An 11,309-nucleotide genomic window follows, 5' to 3' on the forward strand; every position below is an offset into this window, starting at 1 on the left:
GGGGGGGGGGGGGGGGGGGAGGGCGGGACATAACCCATCTATATGTACATGTGCCAAACTGTGTGCTTCTAAGGTGTAAGTAAGGTTTTAAAGATAGTGAATGTTTTGACTCTATTTATAAAGTGCTTTGAGGCCTTGGCAAAAGGTGCGATAGGAATAAAATTATTTTCATTACCATTATTTTTGTTGATTTTTAAATCCAGGGACTGTATGCAGGGTGTTGGGTACAAGATATTAAAGCAAGCCTATGAGATTCTAGACCGCATAGATGAGGATGAAGTTGAGGTTGGTCATTTTGTCATTTTCATTTGAAACATTCTCCTTTCCTCTTTGTTCTCATTCTCTCTCTTAGCTTCTCCCACTTATTTTATTTGTTATGTACCAATGTGTGGCCAGTGAGAGTGCACACAAACCGGGTGGGGCCATACAATGGTTTACCATAGATCATTCAATCTGTAGCATATTTTTTAAAAACCTTATTTTTTACTTAAAGGACAGGTAGTACATTTTCCTTCCGACTCAAAATGATATATTAGCAACCTTTCTCTTCAAGCCATATGAATTATTTGGGTTAAATGGATAATATTAATATTGTAGGTGCACTTTAGTTTTCGTCGACTTTTATTTTTATTTTATTCATTCTTTTGCTTTCTGAAATTTTGTAGATAAATAATTTATAACAGGTATACATTCTTATGTTTTATATGTTTAAACCCAATTTCCCTATGGATGAATAAAGTTTATTTGTTTACTTATTTAATTATTTATTCATTTATTACTCATTGAAATAGAAAAGAATGAGAAATATGTTCTGAAACTCATTACTGACATTGGTGTGAAATTGCACGATATGGTTTAAATCTAATTCTTTTAAATCATTTCTGTACACATTTGGCAATATAGATTGTTTTCATTTTTGTTATCAAATATAGTGAAATGATGATTGGTTAAAGGAGCACAATTGTGTGATTCAGTCCTTCAAAGGACAAAAATCTGCTCGCTAAATGACGAAAGATGATGAATGAAAATATCTGCCTTGGGAGTGACAAACACTATGTATATAGGGAATTTTATTTTTCATTTATTGATTTTATTTATTAGATATGCCGAAATTATGTTCAGATTTTTTTTTCAATGAGCTGGTGGGATAGCGTTTAGAAAACATTTGGTATAAGAAAGTGTATTTATTTCTTTTTGTGATTCTAAATTGAAAAAAAAAAAAAGAAAAACCCTCAACAGAAACTAGATAATTTTATTTCTTTGTGTGTGTGTGTGTGTGTGTGTGTGTGTGTGTGTTTCCATATTTTGTGTTCTATTGCTATTTTTTAGCTTATAAATTGTCATTATAATTGATATTAGAACATTTTAAAAATTTATTTCAGCCAAAGCTGGTGGATTTGCTAGGCAAGGACAGGTTTGATGAATATGCTGGAAAGATTTGGCAGCTCAAGTTTTGTGAAGAATCTTTGTTCATGGCTTCATAACAGGAAATGTTCATGAACTTGGGACAGGAAATGTTCATAGCCTTATTACAGGATTTTTTAGAGTCTGGGCCCTGCTGGGTCCTTATATAAGTTATATAAGTGGCCAAATTAAAACTGATCCTTAAGGAGATAATCACCTAAGATGACTTCAAGTGGGCGATTACTGTCGGATGATCTATAGTATATGGTATCTATATACCGTCATAGAATGCCTAGTGATATCTTACTATAGGGTAGACGAAATCTTAATGATTTTGTGTGTGTATGTGTGTTTTGTGATGGTCTGATAAACATAATGGTGATTGATTTTTTATGAGTGAGAAACTGCCTTTAAAATGACTGAAAATGTTTTGAAATGGGCATTCTTAAAAACGCTGAAACTTGGGGAAAAGTTGAGAATGATATAGAGACAGCTCAAGATGGTTTTTAACTTTATTGCTTGTAGTGGAATTTTTTTTTTTTGTGATGGCAATGTAAGAAGTTTGACTTGTTATTAAAAAGTACAGTGGGGTTTTATTATTTTTTGGGCCAAAATTTATTGTCTGCTGATGTAAAAAATATAGATGTATAACATGTCTGCGTAAGCTGTAATAATTGATCCGGATCGAATTCAAGTAACACTGATGAGAAATACATAGTTTTTGTAGTTTATTCAAATGATGGCATAATAAACTGATACAAATGTCAAAGTTGAAATTTGAAATAAAAATAATTGGAATATGACATTTAGAAATTTGTGATGAGAAAGAAATTACAGTTATTCTCAATGAAAGCATTGTGAATTTTATCAATAAATTTTAAATGAAATTTCAAAACCCTTTAATGTCATTGGGAATTATTTCAAGTATAATTTTCCCACTGGTTATCAGATTATAACCGAAGACCGTACCATTTTCACCAGGAGATTATCTACAGCTACGTGACAATGAAGCCTGAGCCTGTTGCTGTAGTCTTTGTGAAAGTGTTTAGGTCTGTGGTTAAAATATGATACATAATGGGACAAGTGATTGATCAGATTAATCTTGAATATGTTAAATATCCTTAAAACCAGACTTGTGTTCCATCTTGGTTAACAGTTTGGCACATGCATGTATAAATGGATATACAGCCATGTGCACAACATTGCACAGAGACACATATTTTTGTATTTGGGTCTTCATATGATTTGACTGAATGGGAGAGAGCAGAGACGAAATAAAACGTCCTTAGCAATGAATGTGAATCGAGAATGAATGGATGAATTAAAAAATAAATATAATTGCAGTATTTATCTCTACCCGTCCGACTGAGACTGAATTTCTTTCAAGTCAGCTCACCAAGGAAGCCGTGAATGGGATGTTTTCAGGCTTCAGCCAGACTCGAGTCACATTGCTGATATTGCTCTCGTGATGAAATATGTGAGATGTGGTCTCAGTTTCCAATAAAAGTTGAATCTTTGACATGGAATTTATACAAATCATATTAATATATCCATATCAAACCATAAGATTATTATTTTGTCAATGTGATTGTGTAGATTAAATTATTTAATTTTTTTTAATGCACATTTTTGTGCTGATTAATCTGTGAATATAATTGCGATTACTTTTTGAAAAAAGATTATACCCTCGCACTCAAATTAAGAGATGAACTTGTTTTCTAGTTGAGTCTCTCTAAATATTATCAACATTTAATGATATATAATTCATAGCCTACAAATTGACTATTTACACACTGAAGACTGTACATTCTTTTGTGATATTAGACTGTATATTTCATCGCACATTTCTGCTGACAGCTCAAGACTGCTGGGGTTATCTGTTGAGAGTCATCAATATTGGTTTCAAGATAGATGAGAAAAAATGGCAAAGACTTAATAAATATTTTAAGTCTGTTCTCGAAAGATTATACATGATATTATTATCTTTTCAATGTCTAGAACACCTTGGGTGAGGCTCTTTTGACCTCCCATGGTGGCCGGGGAGGTCACTCTTGCTGTGTCTTTTATCTCCCTGTGCCTGTTTTCCTTTCTCCTGGTTGCTTTCTGTCCTTACTTGGATTGTTTGGGTTTGTCCTGGCCCTGGCTTGAGTCCTTGACTGAGTGGATAGCAGTCAAATGAAGTGTTAGTTTTGGGAGATGATTTTTTTTTCTCTGATATGTTATGGTTCTTGTAAACTTATGTAAACGTTTTTGTTTTGAATATAAGGTTTCAATGAGATCCTGTGTTTTTGTCAGGATGGGACTTTTAGCTGAGCTCATTGATAGTTTTCTCTTGGAATCGACTTCTATTCCTGATTTGAACCAGTCCCCTTGCATTACTTTTTCTTGGTTGCTTTTAAGTGTTAATCTTTTTGACTATCACATCTTTTTCATTTTTCCTGGGGCTGAAATAACGTAAAAGTGTTGCAAATACTGTAAAACACCTTAAAGACAAATCAAATATCTAGCATACCTATCTTGCCTTTGTGAGTTTTGATGTTTTGTTGGTGGGTCATATGCCACACAAGCAAAGAGTAGGCATCAGTCCAGATTGCAGGCAAGGTTTTATTTTTGACCACTCAGTCCATCCAACAGTGATTTGGTCAACGGTCTGTTAAATCTAAAGACATTTTCTACAGAATAGGGTAGTAATCAAGTCTTGCTGTTCATTTAACACCATAGAAATGGGAGTAAATTCTTGATTCCACGAGACTGACAGTTCTATAGAGTAATTTTTGTTCTTATCAGCAGTTATGCCAACAGTTGGTAATGGTTCTGATAGAGGTCTCCTCAATACACCAATATCTATTGACCTTTTCCGTGCTGCTCTTTGTCCTTGTCCAAGAATTAAAGAACTTACTTTTACTCAGGACTGTGTTGGAGTTCATTGCTGTTAGGAGAGGTAAATTCTAAATGGCTATATTTTTCTGAGTGAGAGGATATTTTCTAAAAATGATCTGATGTAATTTTCAGTTACTGAATGAATTTGTGTTAGATAAAACTTTTTAATCCTTTTTAAAGTTAAGATTCAATGTCTGAGTCTTTATAAGGCTTAAACATTTAATGACCAGACGATTCACTCTATAATGCATGCACATATGCATGCATAGATGGATGTATGGATGCACGCATGCATGGATGGATGGATGCACATATGCATGCATAGATGGATGGATGGATGCACACATGCATGCATAGATGCACGCACACATGCATGGATGTATGTATGTATTTTTGTGTGTGAGAGAGAGAGAGAGAGAGAGGGAAAAATACCTTTTTCTACCATATTTATTGATTGTGCTCTCTACTGCGCCTCTGTTGACAGAGTTGTCTCAAAACTCAAGATTGTTGCACGCCTCTGGTGAAATAGACATGAACTTTGCAGGTCCATAATATAACTGGAGAGATAATACGTCAAGGCAATATTATACCCTTTGTAACTGTCCTTTATTGGAACAAAATAGTTTTGCTTGGATTTTACTTTTGTTTGATTTTAAGTTTTATTTCTTCTCTTATGAACTTGAAACAAGAATACAATGACCAGCTCCACAGAACGTATGGAGTAATTTGCTGTCTAGACGGCCATAGAAACTCCTTGGTGATCATAACATCTCATTGGGATATGGCCACTTTTTTCATGCATTTTTAATTTTTTTATGAGAGATAAATATTTTTCATCATCACTCAGTTAAACATCTGTTTATGTGCTAATTTATATGATGTATGCAATAGATATGTGTTGTTAGTGATAATACATCTATGTATTTTCATTTTCGGCATATATATATATATAGATTAGGAGATGGTTTTTTGTTTCACACCAGGTTTAGAGTTACATTTCTTCTATTTTATACTCCTGTTCTCCATTTATCATCAGAAAAGTGAGTGGAGCAGGCACTTATGTTGGTAACAACAAGATATGAAGTGAGTAGAAAAGTGCCAGAAGACAATAGAGAATAAAAAATTTTTTTTTTCGCGGCGGTGGTGGGGTTTGAACCTGCGACCTTATTGGTACGACAACTCCGCCTGGCAGGTGAGAGCGTGGCTCTACCGTGTGAGCTATCCACGAACACAAATAATATTCGTTTCAAACCCAAAGTCATTTCTAGATCCCTCTCTCACCCACTTCTTGAGATCGCCGATTCGTTCACCACCATCGCGAAGTAATTTTGACCAGCAGTTAAGCTTAATAGCCAATATTCTCATCACAAACATATAACATAGAAACGATTGAGACATTGAGTATGCTCCGGTGTATGGGGTGAATTTTTAATTCAGAAAAGTGAGTGGAGCAGGCACTTATGTTGGTAACAACAAGATATGAAGTGAGTAGAAAAGTGCCAGAAGACAATAGAGAATAAAAAAAATTTTTTATTCTCTATTGTCTTCTGGCACTTTTCTACTCACTTCATATCTTGTTGTTACCAACATAAGTGCCTGCTCCACTCACTTTTCTGAATTAAAAATTCACCCCATACACCGGAGCATACTCAATGTCTCAATCGTTTCTATGTTATATGTTTGTGATGAGAATATTGGCTATTAAGCTTAACTGCTGGTCAAAATTACTTCGCGATGGTGGTGAACGAATCGGCGATCTCAAGAAGTGGGTGAGAGAGGGATCTAGAAATGACTTTGGGTTTGAAACGAATATTATTTGTGTTCGTGGATAGCTCACACGGTAGAGCCACGCTCTCACCTGCCAGGCGGAGTTGTCGTACCAATAAGGTCGCAGGTTCAAACCCCACCACCGCCGCGAAAAAAATTTTTTATTCTCTATTGTCTTCTGGCACTTTTCTACTCACTTCATATCTTGTTGTTACCAACATAAGTGCCTGCTCCACTCACTTTTCTGAATTAAAAATTCACCCCATACACCGGAGCATACTCAATGTCTCAATCGTTTCTATGTTATATGTTTGTGATGAGAATATTGGCTATTAAGCTTAACTGCTGGTCAAAATTACTTCGCGATGGTGGTGAACGAATCGGCGATCTCAAGAAGTGGGTGAGAGAGGGATCTAGAAATGACTTTGGGTTTGAAACGAATATTATTTGTGTTCGTGGATAGCTCACACGGTAGAGCCACGCTCTCACCTGCCAGGCGGAGTTGTCGTACCAATAAGGTCGCAGGTTCAAACCCCACCACCGCCGCGAAAAAAAAAATTTTTTATTCTCTATTGTCTTCTGGCACTTTTCTACTCACTTCATATCTTGTTGTTACCAACATAAGTGCCTGCTCCACTCACTTTTCTGAATTAAAAATTCACCCCATACACCGGAGCATACTCAATGTCTCAATCGTTTCTATGTTATATGTTTGTGATGAGAATATTGGCTATTAAGCTTAACTGCTGGTCAAAATTACTTCGCGATGGTGGTGAACGAATCGGCGATCTCAAGAAGTGGGTGAGAGAGGGATCTAGAAATGACTTTGGGTTTGAAACGAATATTATTTGTGTTCGTGGATAGCTCACACGGTAGAGCCACGCTCTCACCTGCCAGGCGGAGTTGTCGTACCAATAAGGTCGCAGGTTCAAACCCACCACCACCGCCGCGAAAAAAAATTTTTTATTCTCTATTGTCTTCTGGCACTTTTCTACTCACTTCATATCCATTTATCATCATGCTTTAGTGCTTTAATGACCCTTGTGAGTTGCAAGTGCCATTAAACCTCTAAAACCTTTTTAAAAACCGACAAGATTATGGTATGACAGCAATTCATGATATAAAATTGATTTCCTTTTTTTGATTTTGTGCTCAAGATATAACGGTGAAAATGTATCATTTTCAATTGAAGGTGAATTTTCTTTTTTTGAATAATATATAATTCAAGCATTGTATATGTAAATTTTATGTGATTGTGAAATTATCAGTAATATAAATAGCTTTGAGTCACTTGGCAAACAAACAGTTCACACCTTCAGTGTCTGAAGTCAAAAGTCAAAAGTCAAGTCAATAGGTACAAATATCACATTATTGTTTTGTATATATTTATAATTCCTAGCATTACAATATAGTCAGATTTTGTGACAATGAACAGTGTAGAATTACGCTATTGTTTAAAAGCAACTAATGTTTTACATTAAAATGCACGCTCATTTATTCACAGTTTATGATTTATGGATTCACACAGTCGCAGTTAGTTGCTGGGTGGGGTTCCTGACCTCCCATTGTGGGCAGGGAGGTACTTGCTGTGTCTTCTATGCCCCTATATCCTTTTCCCCAATTGCTTTCTGTCTTTGTCTTGGAATGAGATTACTTCGTCTTGTCTTGACCCTGGCCTGGGTTCTTGAGTTGAATGTATGTTTTTTTGGGAGATGATATTTTTTGCCTTGTAAATCGTCTCTCTGTTATGTACTGTTATTTTTTAAATCTTTAACATATGATTTGTAAACATTTGAGTGTATTCTTCTTAGTGGGATCTTGTGCTGGTGTCTCGGTGAGATTTTTTGGTGATCTCAAACTAAGTACTTTGATAGTGTGCTCTTGGAATCTACATCTGTTCCCTATTTGAACAAATTCCTCTATATCTTACTTTTTTTCTTGATTGTAATTCAAGAACTTTTAACTATCCCATTTTCTTCCTTTTTACTGGCTCTGATATGATCTCAATGTGTTGCAAGCGCCATTAAACCCTTAAAAACATAAACAAAACAGTCGCAGTTAGAACTTTTCGTAGTTTATTTATTCTACCATGTTCCTTCCTCAAAGCACGGTATTTCATGTTTTAGTTCCAGAGCTGCTGACTTTCATGGTTTCCCGTCGGTTTTTCCATTTTTTAGAGTCCTTAAAAATCTTAGTTTAAAAACTTAAATCCTTCTCTGTTGGCATATTATGTGTTTGATTCTGCTCTTTGGCTCTTTCATCCTTATTATTTCCCTTTTCTTTCTCTCATTGCTCATTGGTTTTTGATGGTTTCTCTTTTTTTTTTCTTTTTTTTTTTTTTCTTTTTGACACAACAGCAATAAAAATTGTTGTAGTAGTAGTAGTGATAATCAAAGTCAAGTTATCTCTTATAAATATAAACTTGATGACATTCATAAGTTTATTTATATTAAATGTAGTAGACAGATGTATCATTTACAAATGATTTTTGATGTATCAAGAATAAATATAATTTTCATTTTAAACAGACTATACAACATGTACAGTGGTATAATAGAAAGAAGAGCTCTGGCTATTTGCGAACATGTATAATTTTTTGTTTGTATTCTTTTTTCTTTCCTTTTTTTCTGAAAAGTTGTTTGAGCCAGACATATTCTTTACTTACTCATCTTCTTGGTGCTTCAATTAAACGTAAGGCCAACACAGTAAATCACCAGTTATCACGGTCCTCTGCCATCTTTGACATCTATCCCTAATTCCACTTCCGGCCTTCATGGCGTGCTCCAGGGTCCTTCTTCACGTCTCCAAGGGTCTCCTCTTCCTTGTTTTCTGTGGGGTCCATCTGAGGGCACTGGGGGGGATCCTGACCTCCCATAGCGGGCAGGGAGGTACATACTGTGTCTTCTATCCCCTTATATCTGTTATCCAACATGCTTTCTGTCTTTGTCTCGGAATGAGATTACATTACTTGGTTTTGTCCTGGCACTGGCCGGAATCCTAGCTGGGAGGGAAACAGTCAAATGCAGTTATTGTTTTGGGAGATGATATTTTTTTCCTTGTAAATTATCTCTCTGTTATGTATTATTATTTTTATTTTGAATGTATAATGTAAGCATTTGAGTGTGTTCCTCTTAGTTGGATTTTGTGCTTGTGTCTGAATGAGTCTTGTAGGTGATTTCAAACTAAGTACATTGGTGGTATGCTCTTGGAATCTACATCTGATCCCTATTTGTTCTCAATTCCCCTTTGTCTTACTTTTTCTTGGGTGCTTTAATTGTAATTCTAGAACTTTTTACTATCCCATTGTCTTCCTTTTTACTGGCGCTGATATAACCTAAATGTGTTGCAAGCGCCGTAAAACCCTTAAAAACAAAAAAAAACAAAACATCTGAGGCAACCCATGGTATGGCATCTTGGTTATTGGTTGATCCAGAGGACATGGCCAGTCCACATCCAACTTCTCTTCTCAAGACTCTAGATACACAATATTCAACCTCAAAACAATTGTAAATTTCAAACCGTTTCCAGTATTATTCAGAATTCAAAGCGAATGGGTTTTGAGTGAACGAAAATAAAAACATAACTCCCTGGAATTGTGGACTGTACTAGGAATAGTGTATGAGACAAAGGTTATTAAAACTACTCCAACAAGAGAATAAAATGTGCTACCACTAAAGGAACACGTAGGGTTCAAAGCCTTTGTCCGTTTAACAGTAAATATGTATTTCTTTCTTATTTTTTCCTATTTTTTTAAACAGTGTTAACACTTGTTAATGATGAAGAGGTGAAAATGGTTGGGGTTGATAACCTCCCCCACGTGACACAGCAATATGGTTTTGCTTTTTACCCAAAGGATACCGAGTTCGATTTCCCCACCGCACTGTGTGGCCTTAAGCAAGTTGCCCCACACTAGCTGAAATTAGGGTTATTCCACTTTTCCTTTGGGGTAGTCTTTTTAAAATTTCGCTTAGACTGAATAAATGGAATTTTATTTTAGTTTTACTTGTATTTATGGAAAATTAAAAAGTGAAATTCCCGCTTTCATCCTCACAGACAAATTTGTCTTCTCTGCCCATCTCAAAGGATGCCTGATTTAAATAACACAGCCATCAGCAAAGGCCCTTCCCTTTTATTTTATTTATTTTTTGTTTGTTTGTTTAATTTTTAATTGTATTGTTATATGTATTATACTGTTCATGACAACAACCTTTCATGTCATAATTGACCATTGACTATTAATAGATTTAAGTAAGTGATAATTACAAAATGGAATCGATTCTTCAATGTAATTTTCAAAGACAAATGCTGTGAACGTTTCTGATTTCCTCTTTGTCAACAAAATACGATGAAATGGACACATAAGACGAATGAGAGAAGAGGGGTGGCATTGATTAGACATTTATATTTCATTGATCGAGCTTGGTTCAGAAAGGGAAACCCGAAACCTCCACATCATTTGTCTTTGTAAGTGAAATTGAAGGTTCTATTCCATTTTCTTATTGATTGTTATTCACTTCTTCGAGATTCAAACAGCAACATAATCATTAATATTAATAGGTGTAATGTTACCACATTGTCTAATCACATCGAACCATGGCTTACTCTACTCAGCCTCCCGATTATGCAGGCAGTTAAAAATGTGGAGGCGAGAATGCCAACCCATTAAAGGAGGGAGTAAAAAGTAACAGCCCTAAACTTGGATTAGGTTTTAAAGAAAGAGGGAAAATTATATTTAACACCACAATCATTATATTGTGTTTTTTCAATTGCGAAATGTACTAGAATTAATATTAGATAAATACTTTAAATTTTATTATTGTTTTTTCCTGTATAAATCTTATCGGAGGAGGAAAAGAGAACGGCATGTTTACTGCCGCAAACAAAATGGCAGCCTCCTATCGGTGTCAATTTCAAATTACTGTTGTGTCTAATTTGTATTATTTCACTTTGGATTACTTTTCCTCATATCGTATGCAAGTATAACTCTATTTGTTTATTATTTTACCTGCTTTTTAAATTGAATTAACTTTATAATCAAGATTGCTAGTCTAGTCTAACTCTGTTCGCTTACTCTTCTCTGACTGACTCAAAGTGAAAGTAAAGAGACTTCTTAGAATATAAGTTGTCTTCGTCTGCATTAGGTCCCATAATTATAATACAGGTCTAGACTAAACATGGGGAGAAAATGTTGTGTTACGGTTGCCATTCAAATTATAAATCAACTGATAAAATTACTGTTTATAGACTTCCTAAAATTT

At 35.1% G+C, this 11,309-nt stretch overlaps 1 long non-coding RNA gene across 1 annotated transcript; it reads left to right on the plus strand.

The window, feature by feature from the left end:
- Nucleotides 1-209: 209 nt before the first annotated feature.
- Nucleotides 210-4,880, plus strand: LOC144961232 (uncharacterized). Its single transcript, XR_013643101.1, has 2 exons — nucleotides 210-285; nucleotides 1,383-4,880. It is a non-coding gene; the product is annotated as an uncharacterized LOC144961232 (long non-coding RNA).
- Nucleotides 4,881-11,309: the final 6,429 nt, after the last annotated feature.

The sequence above is a fragment of the Berghia stephanieae genome, unplaced genomic scaffold (genome assembly GCF_034508935.2).
Source record: "Berghia stephanieae isolate SIO BIC M18660-M18661 unplaced genomic scaffold, UCSD_Bste_1.3 scaffold1835, whole genome shotgun sequence".
Lineage (NCBI taxonomy): Eukaryota > Metazoa > Mollusca > Gastropoda > Nudibranchia > Aeolidiidae > Berghia > Berghia stephanieae.